This window comes from Triticum urartu, chromosome 2A, assembly GCF_056163025.1.
Source record: "Triticum urartu cultivar PI428250 chromosome 2A, HENAU_Tu73, whole genome shotgun sequence".
In the NCBI taxonomy this organism is placed as follows: Eukaryota; Viridiplantae; Streptophyta; class Magnoliopsida; order Poales; family Poaceae; genus Triticum; species Triticum urartu.
The window spans coordinates 667,135,485-667,144,799 of record NC_141874.1 but is presented as its reverse complement, the minus strand read 5'-3'; the positions used below and the strand labels follow the sequence as shown (position 1 = coordinate 667,144,799).

At 39.3% G+C, this 9,315-nt stretch overlaps 1 pseudogene across 1 annotated transcript; it reads right to left on the bottom strand.

The window, feature by feature from the left end:
• Positions 1–823: 823 nt before the first annotated feature.
• LOC147986544 (tubulin beta-1 chain-like) lies at positions 824–1,968 on the bottom strand (annotated as a pseudogene). The gene is made up of 2 exons (XR_015615433.1): positions 1,353–1,968; positions 824–1,259 (listed from the first exon to the last, which is right to left on the bottom strand). The product of XR_015615433.1 is annotated as a tubulin beta-1 chain-like (transcript).
• Positions 1,969–9,315: the final 7,347 nt, after the last annotated feature.

Genomic DNA, 9,315 nt, shown 5'->3' with positions numbered 1-9,315 from the left:
TTGGTCAGTAAAAATTCATTATATAATCTCCTGAAGGTTTTGACCACCGTATCACGCAAATATCCTTTGTTTTTGTTTCGAGCTGTTTTCTGCCAGAGTTGTCAAGGCCAGGCATCATGTCGTCACCCTCCTCCAACAATGAAGGCAACAATGCTTGGCTATAATGAAGATAGAGCTGAAGACAGAAGAACCCGAGGAGATCAACAAGGATGATAGGATCAAGAAGGCCATAGAGGATCAAGCTCCGGCAGCAGAAGAAGAAGACATCCTTCTATCTCTTTTGTTCACAAAACTGAGCATATATGCATATATAATACTATAGGGGACTAATTAATTATGAAAGCTGCTGAAATAACACAGAAAAGATGAAGGACGTTGCATAGGTGGTCATGATTGAGACTATGCAAGAGATTCATGTGGAAACACTAAAATAATGATTGATAATTGGTACCTCAGCTGGAGTTCGAGTGGACGGTGTTCCGGTGAAGTAGGCGAGATTGGAACCTCGGCTGGAACTCAAATCATCTCTAGAATGAACATATTCTCAGCAGATAAAACGAATTCAGCTTCCAACATGGCATCATCCCAGTTGGGATAAGTTGGTAATTGCATTGTGGACACTACAGGCTGCAGTCAGTTCATACGACCAAAATAAAACTTGCAAAATATTTAGAAAATGAACTTCTTCAACATTTAAACGAAATAAGTAACTACCTAGATGGCTGTCAGGTGATATAATTAACTAATGACTTCAACCAGTTAGGATAAGTTGCTGATAGCATTTTCGACACTACAGGCAGTTAGTTTGTATCACCGAACAAAACTACCACAATATGACAATTGACAAACAGGCTTCTTCCACAATGGACTGTCCAGTGCTATAATTCACCATGTTGCCAGCATAATGATCATTTAACAAAAGTACAGGAAGGTATTCAGTCAAAAAAAGTACAGGCAGGTAATATAACTTGATGTCACAGATCTCCTTATAGCTAGGTGTGGTCAGCTTGAGGGTGCAGAAGCAGATGCCATAGAGCGCCTCGTTATCCAGCACCATGCACTCATCAGAGTTCTCAACCAGCTGGTGAACCGAGAGGGTGGCATTGTAGGGCTCGACCACTGTGTCAGAGCCTTGCGAGATGGGAAAACAGAGAAGGTGAGCATCATCCGGTCCGGGTACTCCTCCCTGATCCTGGAACTCAGTTGCGTGCCCATGCCCGAACCGGTGCCCCCGCCGATGGAGTGGCACACCTGGAAGCCTGACGACAAGCACATGAACAAAAGTCAGAATCGCTAGTCGGAATCTTCGGAACGGAGTAACTGGAGCGACTCCTGAAGAAAGGGGAAAGTACCTTGGAGGCAGTCGCAGTTCTCGGCCTTCTTGTGGACGACGTTGAGGATGGAGCTCATCTCGGTGTAGTGGCCCTTGGCCCACTTGTTTCCGGCGCCGGACTGGGCGAAGACAAAGTTGTCAGGGCGGAAGATCTGTCTATAGGGCCCAATGCGCACGGAGTCCATGGTGCCGGGCTGGTAGTGGAGGACGACGGAGTTAGGTCATGGCGAGAGAGGGGTCGCGGGAAGGTGCGGCATCGGCGTCGAGTGTCACCGGTGGCGGAAAGCCGCAGGGGTGAGGAAGGCGCACGGCGGAGGAGGCCGTCTGCGATGGCGCGTTGTAGGTGGAGATGGAAGGCAAGGTCGTCGTGTGGATATTTTTTCTTTTCTCTCGCCTGTACGGAGCAACCATTGCACCGCCCCGGAAAACGTCGACGCCTTGTCCCGCTGCCGCTCGCCTAGATCCGGACGCCGCCATCCTTCCGCGCGTGCAGCCCGTCCGCCGCCGCCCTGTGCAGAGCTCACTCGATCGGATCGAGCCGGAGAGCCGCCTGCCGCCCCACACGCTCGTCCACTCGCCTCGTTCCAGAGATAGGTGGAGACGCGCCGGCGACTGGCAGCGCGCGGTGAGGCGGGGCGGGGCAGGACGTAGTGGCGGGTTGGAGGTGGGATCGGGAGGCACGGGCGGGTGGGTAGGTTTTTTTCCTCTCGCACGTACCGGTTCGTGCTTGACTTATTACGGGCACTGCGGGTTGAATATAAAAAATCACAGGGTCCTTTGTGTAAAAACTCCGCAACGGTGAACCTGACGGACTCAATCCGTGCTTTATTATTATTAATAAAGAAAAGATTAATTCACCTATCTTCCATTCTTCTCCAGCTCTTTCTTTAGAACAAATTTTAAGAGGATTCATAAACTTTATACCTTTTGATTGCATACTATCAATTATGTCATTCACATTTACTCTATATTTGGAGCTACTTCTATTAGTGAGCCTTCCTATAAATTCTATGCTTACTAGCAAATTTGTTCCTTTAAAATCTTCATAACCTTTAGTTTGAAAACCAAAACTCATTTTTTCAATAAATTCTTTTATGGGCATCATTAGGTCTGGAGCTATATAGGTTATTAATCTATTTTCATTCATGTCTCCTTCCAAAAATTCTAATGCTGCTTTGTCTACAGATTCCCATCTTCTGTCTAATAAGGTTATCAAAACCTTCGCACCTAATTTCTTCCTTGTCATACCTTTGACTTCTATGATATTCATGCCTTGATGAATATATTTATAACCACAATATTTTAGTTCATTTTCAATATTTTTTCTTATAATTCTTAAATCTACCGGATGTGTTAACACACTTAATTCTACTTCTCTGGATATTCTGTATAGACCACTTTTACTCTCAAACATACCCATATGATATACTTGTTGCGGCTTTATTTTTCTTAGGGTATCTTTCTGATATCTTTCTAGGTCTCTTTGTATCTATCTATCTATCTATCTATCTATCTATCTATATCTATATCTATATCTATCTATCTATCTATCTATCTATCTATCTATCTATCTATCTATCTATCTATCTATCTATATCTATCTATCTATCTATCTATCTATCTATATCTATATCTATCTATCTATCTATACCTCTATACCTATATACCTATACTAATTACAGACTCCCTAGAAATTACCACGTTAATTAGATTTTACGAGCCGTTAATCTGATGAGGCCATATTTTTACGGTGTAGATGGACTCTCAGAGAAAAAAATCAACAGAAAAATAACTCACATATATACCTATACTAATTACAGACTCCCTAGAAATTACCACGTTAATTAGATTTTTAATTACAGACTCCCTAGAAATTACCATGTTAATTAGATTTTACGAGCCGTTAATCTGGTGGGGCCATATTTTTACGGTGTAGATGGACTCTCAGAGAAAAAAATCAACAGAAAAATAACTCACATATATCTCTCTCATGACCTTAGTCTCTCAAGCTCTCATGTCTCACCTTTTAACTCTCCAATGAGAAATAAAAAGGATGCCTCACGTATTCTTCCCGTTCCTTTTGTATCTATGAAGATTTTTCCCTATTATGGGCCAACCTGGACTCTTGCATGCATATCTCTGAAATAAAATTAATTCTAAAAATAGTTACCAGTGAAAATAACTCGCATGGGAAAGAAAGGCAATCACGTTAAAAAGGCAATCACCTTAAAAAGGATTCCTAGCGGAATCCTCTCCCTTTCCTTCTTATTAATTATTCCTTTATGATTTTTTTTCCTATTATGTGTCAACCTGCACTCTTGGATGCGTATATCTGAAATAAAAACAATTTAAAAAAATAGTACCAGCGAAAATTACTCGCACGGCAAAGAAAGGCAATCACGTTAAAAAGGATTCCTGGCGGAATCCTCTCCCTTTCCTTCTTTATTAATTATTCCTTTAAGATTTTTTCCTATTATGTGTCAAGCTGGACTCATGGATGCGTATCCACGTATTTTGTCAGCATGGTGGAGAAGATCAAATTGTAGAATAATTCTACACCCTGGCCGCTACAAGATGCATATTCGCGAGGCGATCTCCTATGGAAAAACCTAGCCGAATTGGTTTTGAGATTGTATTCAAACGCAACTCCATAGACCAAAACACAATGGAGCCTATATCAAGATCGGTTGAGTTGTTCCCATATCTCTCCTTGGTGCACCACCGAGATCCATGCTGTGACGGAACACTAGCCGCCAATCTCCGTCCTAGCCGCAATAGGCATCGCTGCCACCGGAGGTCCGATCATTCATGACTTACGTCTTGGAGGAAACAGGCTTCGCTGCCCCCGAATTCCTAATAGCCCCGTCTAGGCCGGGAGCCTCTGAAGGAATCAACACCCTTTCTTCACACGAGACACGACATCGGGATCAGCCCTGCCACTAAACACGGGCTAAGTAGGAATTGCCGTTTTGTCTGTGTGTGCGGCATACTGGCATGTACTGTAGGTGTGTATGGCTCTCTCCTCTAATTTCTAATTTCTACTCAGATGAGTTTTGCTAGGTGACTGGAGCGTGCACGCTAGGTGCTCTGGTCATGATGTGGTGGAGTTGCTTCCGTCTCCTCCATGGCTTTCAAACACCCATCTCCTGCATCTGACTGCAGCTATCAGTTGCATTCGTTAGGTTGATAAGAGATCATATAGTCAAAACCAGATAGTCGATGTAAGATGCTTGCGGATGTGTTGCTATTTGACTGCACACTTTGTGTGTATGTGTTGTTTTCCCATTTATGTGTCATAATAAATAACATAAAAGAGTGGACAAAAAAAGAAGGATTGACCATCCCAGAGAGAATTTACTAACCCTTATTTCTTATCATATATGTGGATTGTAAGTAAACATCGTTTTCCATCTACATATTTAATTGTGCAATCTACATCATATCACCTTGACATTTATAGTTAATCTACTCAACTTTGAAAACTACCAATATTTATGTGAGAAATATCATGTCGCTTTGAATCTCATAGTAGATTTTGATTCACTTAGATTTATTTTCTGGTATTTTCTCTTTTGGATTTGGAATCCACCTTCCAAGGGAAGCTAATTAATATACTAATTTTTTTTGATGCAAAGGGTCACAGGTTGTACAGACTTGCAGTCCTAATTCAATGAGTGTGTGTTTGAACCATTTTTCTCATAATGTTGTAAGATGGAACATCAAAGAGCTGCCAACAACAAAATATGGATTATCAAAGAGTGGATAGCAAGTATACTTTTTTTCAAAGGGTCACAGTTGTTCGCCTTCATATATGAGGGTAGTATAAGTATACTTTTTATTCATCTAATTTTCTAACTATAATATATAAGTTGTTGCACCTTGAGGTTTCCCATATATATTCAATTGTTGTTCTTCTCAACCTTTTCAGTTGGATGAACCTAGGAAATCTTTCCATCCACATATTTACGACGAACGCGATCAATGATGACACCTAGTATCCTACATGTCCATTTCCATGCATTTAGATTAAAACGGATTTGGAGGACGAGGGAACATCCTATATTATTTGTGTTGATGCAAAGGACGACAAGTTCTGCAGGCTTGCTATCCTATTAGACTTCACGATTGCATGCCTGTTTTGTTTTTTGCATCCTAAGATGGATTATCCAAGAGTTGCCCAAAAAGATGGATTATACAGGAGAGGATGTCCTCACAGTTATTCGCCTTTATATATCTGGGTCATGAGTGAACTATTTATCCCATCTAATTTTATAATTGTACGATGTAAGATGCTGCCTTTTGAGAGCTCCTATAGATATCTCGCCAGTGTTATTCATTGAGATTTCTAACCACTCTTGCAGGAATTTCTTGATGTAAAAAACAAGACATGTAGGACTCCTTGGCATGGCTACTCATATCAAGAAAATAGATTGTGCTGGAACTGCTTCTTAACAAGTTATAAGGATAAGTGGGGGAGCACGACAGGTTAGGTGGAGATTAACCTAATTTAAAAATAGGACATGTAACACGAGTTAGTATAATGTTGATCTTGATGCCATCAAGAATTGTGTCAACATATAGGAATGTGAATACCATGATAGCAAAAAACCATTGTTTAGATTCGGATAAAATAAGAAACTATGCATGAAATTTTCTTGCAAACTTAGTTGGTTAAGATTAGCAAGTAAAATTAGTTGTGTGAATATGTCTCAATATCCATTGATATATATGAATTTATTAGTTTTCCATTACCGGCATTGGCAATTTTAAAGTGTTTTTTTGTTTCGCTGATATACAAATAGATCAGACAGTTCATATCAAAGCTGGCTGAATAATATACTGTAGAATAACCATTGGTTTTTTTACATACTACTTTGGTAGTGTTTTGACATGCAAAATAAAATCATTTTTGGTATATGTGTGTTATGCCATTGGGTTTTAATAATTCAGTTTGTTTAGAAACAATGTATATACTAGCCCGTGTGAATGCACGGGTTGGCGGCTAGTATCTATAACTTCTTCAATACTATCAATATCATCAGCTTTGCATGATAATCTATGCTTCATCGCTAGCAGTCTTGAATATTGCCTTACTAATTGGAGGGTTTTATTTCTTCTAAGGAAGCCTTTAGATACGTTCATTTTTCTGAATTAATATTTCTAGCAGAGGCAACTATTTCGGATGATGAAAGCACAATTTCTTTGTTGCTTTGAACACTATTTAGTTTATCTAAAATCTGGATTAATAGATGGAGGATGGTGTTATTTTGTCTTATTATTACTTTGGAATCTTCTTTTGGGGAGTCGTGATTGCAGAATCCGACAGGAGGTGACAGGTATTTAGCTACTTCGTTTATTGCTTGAGTATATTCAGTCATATAATTATGAGATAATCAAAGTTTTAACCTCTTGCACCAACTTTTTTATTTCAACTATATCTTGTCTTGATTCAGTGCGTGGGAGTGACTCTTTGCCTTTACTTAGGCAACGGCCTATTGATAACACCTCCTCTTTAATATAATCGTTATTCTTGCAAACTGTATTCTGTCTAGATTTTGCTTCCTCTAGCTTATGTAAAGCTAAATCAATTTTATTATTCAACCTTAAATACTGATTAGCAAGTTTTTGGTATTCTTTAAATAAACTTTCAAATTTTTGGTCTAAATCATCTTGTCTTTTTCCCCAAGATATGTAAAAGTTATATATCAAATCGACAATTGTATTTAACTGGCTATGAGATGAATGCCAGATATGCTCTTCAGAGGGATTTACTCTACACCTTGTATTTAATTTTTCCTTAGTATTTATTACTTTACCTACACTAACTTCTAAGTTTAAATATTTTAACCTTTCAATGATTAAATGCTGGACCTGATACCAACAATATAGGGAATATAAATTATTGCTAAATATGTGATTAGATTTTGATTAGATTAATATAGGATTAGGTGAAAGTGGTAGACAGATATGCTTTTTATCTTGAATAGTATTTACTATTTACTAGGTAGGGCACTATTCACAATAGTGTTTACTATTCAGTACATTATTTGGAATAGTACTTCACTATTCACAGTAATATTTAATTCAATATGATTATCTTCACGTTCTAACTTGATTATTTATTTGATACAGGATCTATTCTGGGCTGGCGAGGCCAACAATTCGACCGTCGGTGTGCGCAGTGATGTAAAATCCTACTCATTACTCACCATATTTTTCATTATGTTGTATCAGATGTAGCTAGTTACGTTCACTTAGTAGTTTTAATTGCAAATTTATGGGGTAAATTCCTATCGTCTTCCCAGGGAGTTTCACCCGAAGGGAACACTTCTCTATGGCTACAAGGTTCTCATTCAAACGCCACTCTAGGCTACACACAGAACTACACACGCAGAGGTTTCTCCTATAGGATCCCTAGCATAAGAACTCGTCCCATAAATTCATAAATAAAAATACTAAGTGAGACCAAGAAACTACATGATTTCCACAACATAATTTACATATGGTTTTCCCTTTCAGGAGGCCCCAAAGGGATTACACACAACTAGGAAATTACCTTCAAATTCTTGGCTATTCTACTAGCAGTGGTGGTGGCTAAACTACGAAGGAAATGGTGCTCTGGTGGAGGGTCTCGATGCTCTGAGTGCTTCATGCTCTCCCATCTTGTGTTGTGTTCTTGAGCCTAGCGTCTCCTTTTATAGCTGCGAGGGGTGGCAGCTAAGGAGGCCTTCGGGAGCCTTCCTTCACTTATTTTACACACGGTAGTATGCATGCGTGTCCTACTAGGGTACATGCATGTCCTTCTAATAATATAGAAAAGTGCGAGAGAGAGTGCCGACAAACTTCAATCTTCAGGAAATTTTGCTTTCTTCACATGGCATTGTCTCTCGGTAAATAATTAGCTGGCCTCTGTGTACCAGTCTTTACTCTTCGGCCATACAGATCTTCATGCGATTAGCCTTCAGAGCTTCTTCTGCCATCAAGAATCCTTGGCAGTGTATGCGTACATACATGCCAAGGCTGCTTAAATCTTCAACATTGCTTATTTATTTATTTATATTTTTTTAAATAGGGGGTCTTTCCTGACCATATGATTGATAATACTTTATCAATATTTAAAATATCTATTCTTGGAATTTCTATCAATATTCGGGTCGGGTATACTATTTTATTATTTTAAATATGTTCATATACTATATCTAAGATATTTCAAAGCAAGTTACATGAAAGCCGGTCTATTATGCTAATATTAGCAGAATAACTATTCTGATAACACTTCCGCACTGCACGCTTAACGCAAGTGCACGTCATTGTTCGAACCAAGTGCGCTGCAGTATACACGCGAGTGAACTTCCCATCGCAAAAACACTGCACGCCTGCACGCTGTGTTTTTTGGTACCTTTTTTGCTCTAGTTTTTAACCATTTATCGGAATGATGCGTGTAAAATACCGTTGAGAAGCTATGGATTAGACACAACTTTGTTATGTTGAACACTTTTCGAGATTCCTCACGGTTTAAGAGGAGTTTTGAAAATGGTGCGGCGTACGATGAGTGGCAGCGAGCATTTTTTTCTAAACCGTTCCTCGGAATGAAGCAAATGATAGACCATTAAAAAGATATCGCCGAGGCGCATATTTTTCATATCTAATACTTTCTCTAATTCGTTATGGTTTAAGAGCACTTTCAAATTTACTAAATCGCGGAATTCTGTTTTTCAAATTTTTTCAAAATTTCGGTACTATTTTCGCTCCATTCTTTTAACCGTTTATCGAAAAGAGGCGTGTAATATACCATTGAAAAGCTACAACTTTCATATGTTGAAATATTTTTGAGATTCCTTACCGTTTTTAGTTAATTTCGAAAATCGTGCGGCTGACGACGAGAGGCAGCGGCCGTTTTACACACAACTTTTACAAAGTGCTAATCGGAATGATTCAAATTATACGCCGTTGGAAAGATATCAATGAGGCGCAACTTTTTC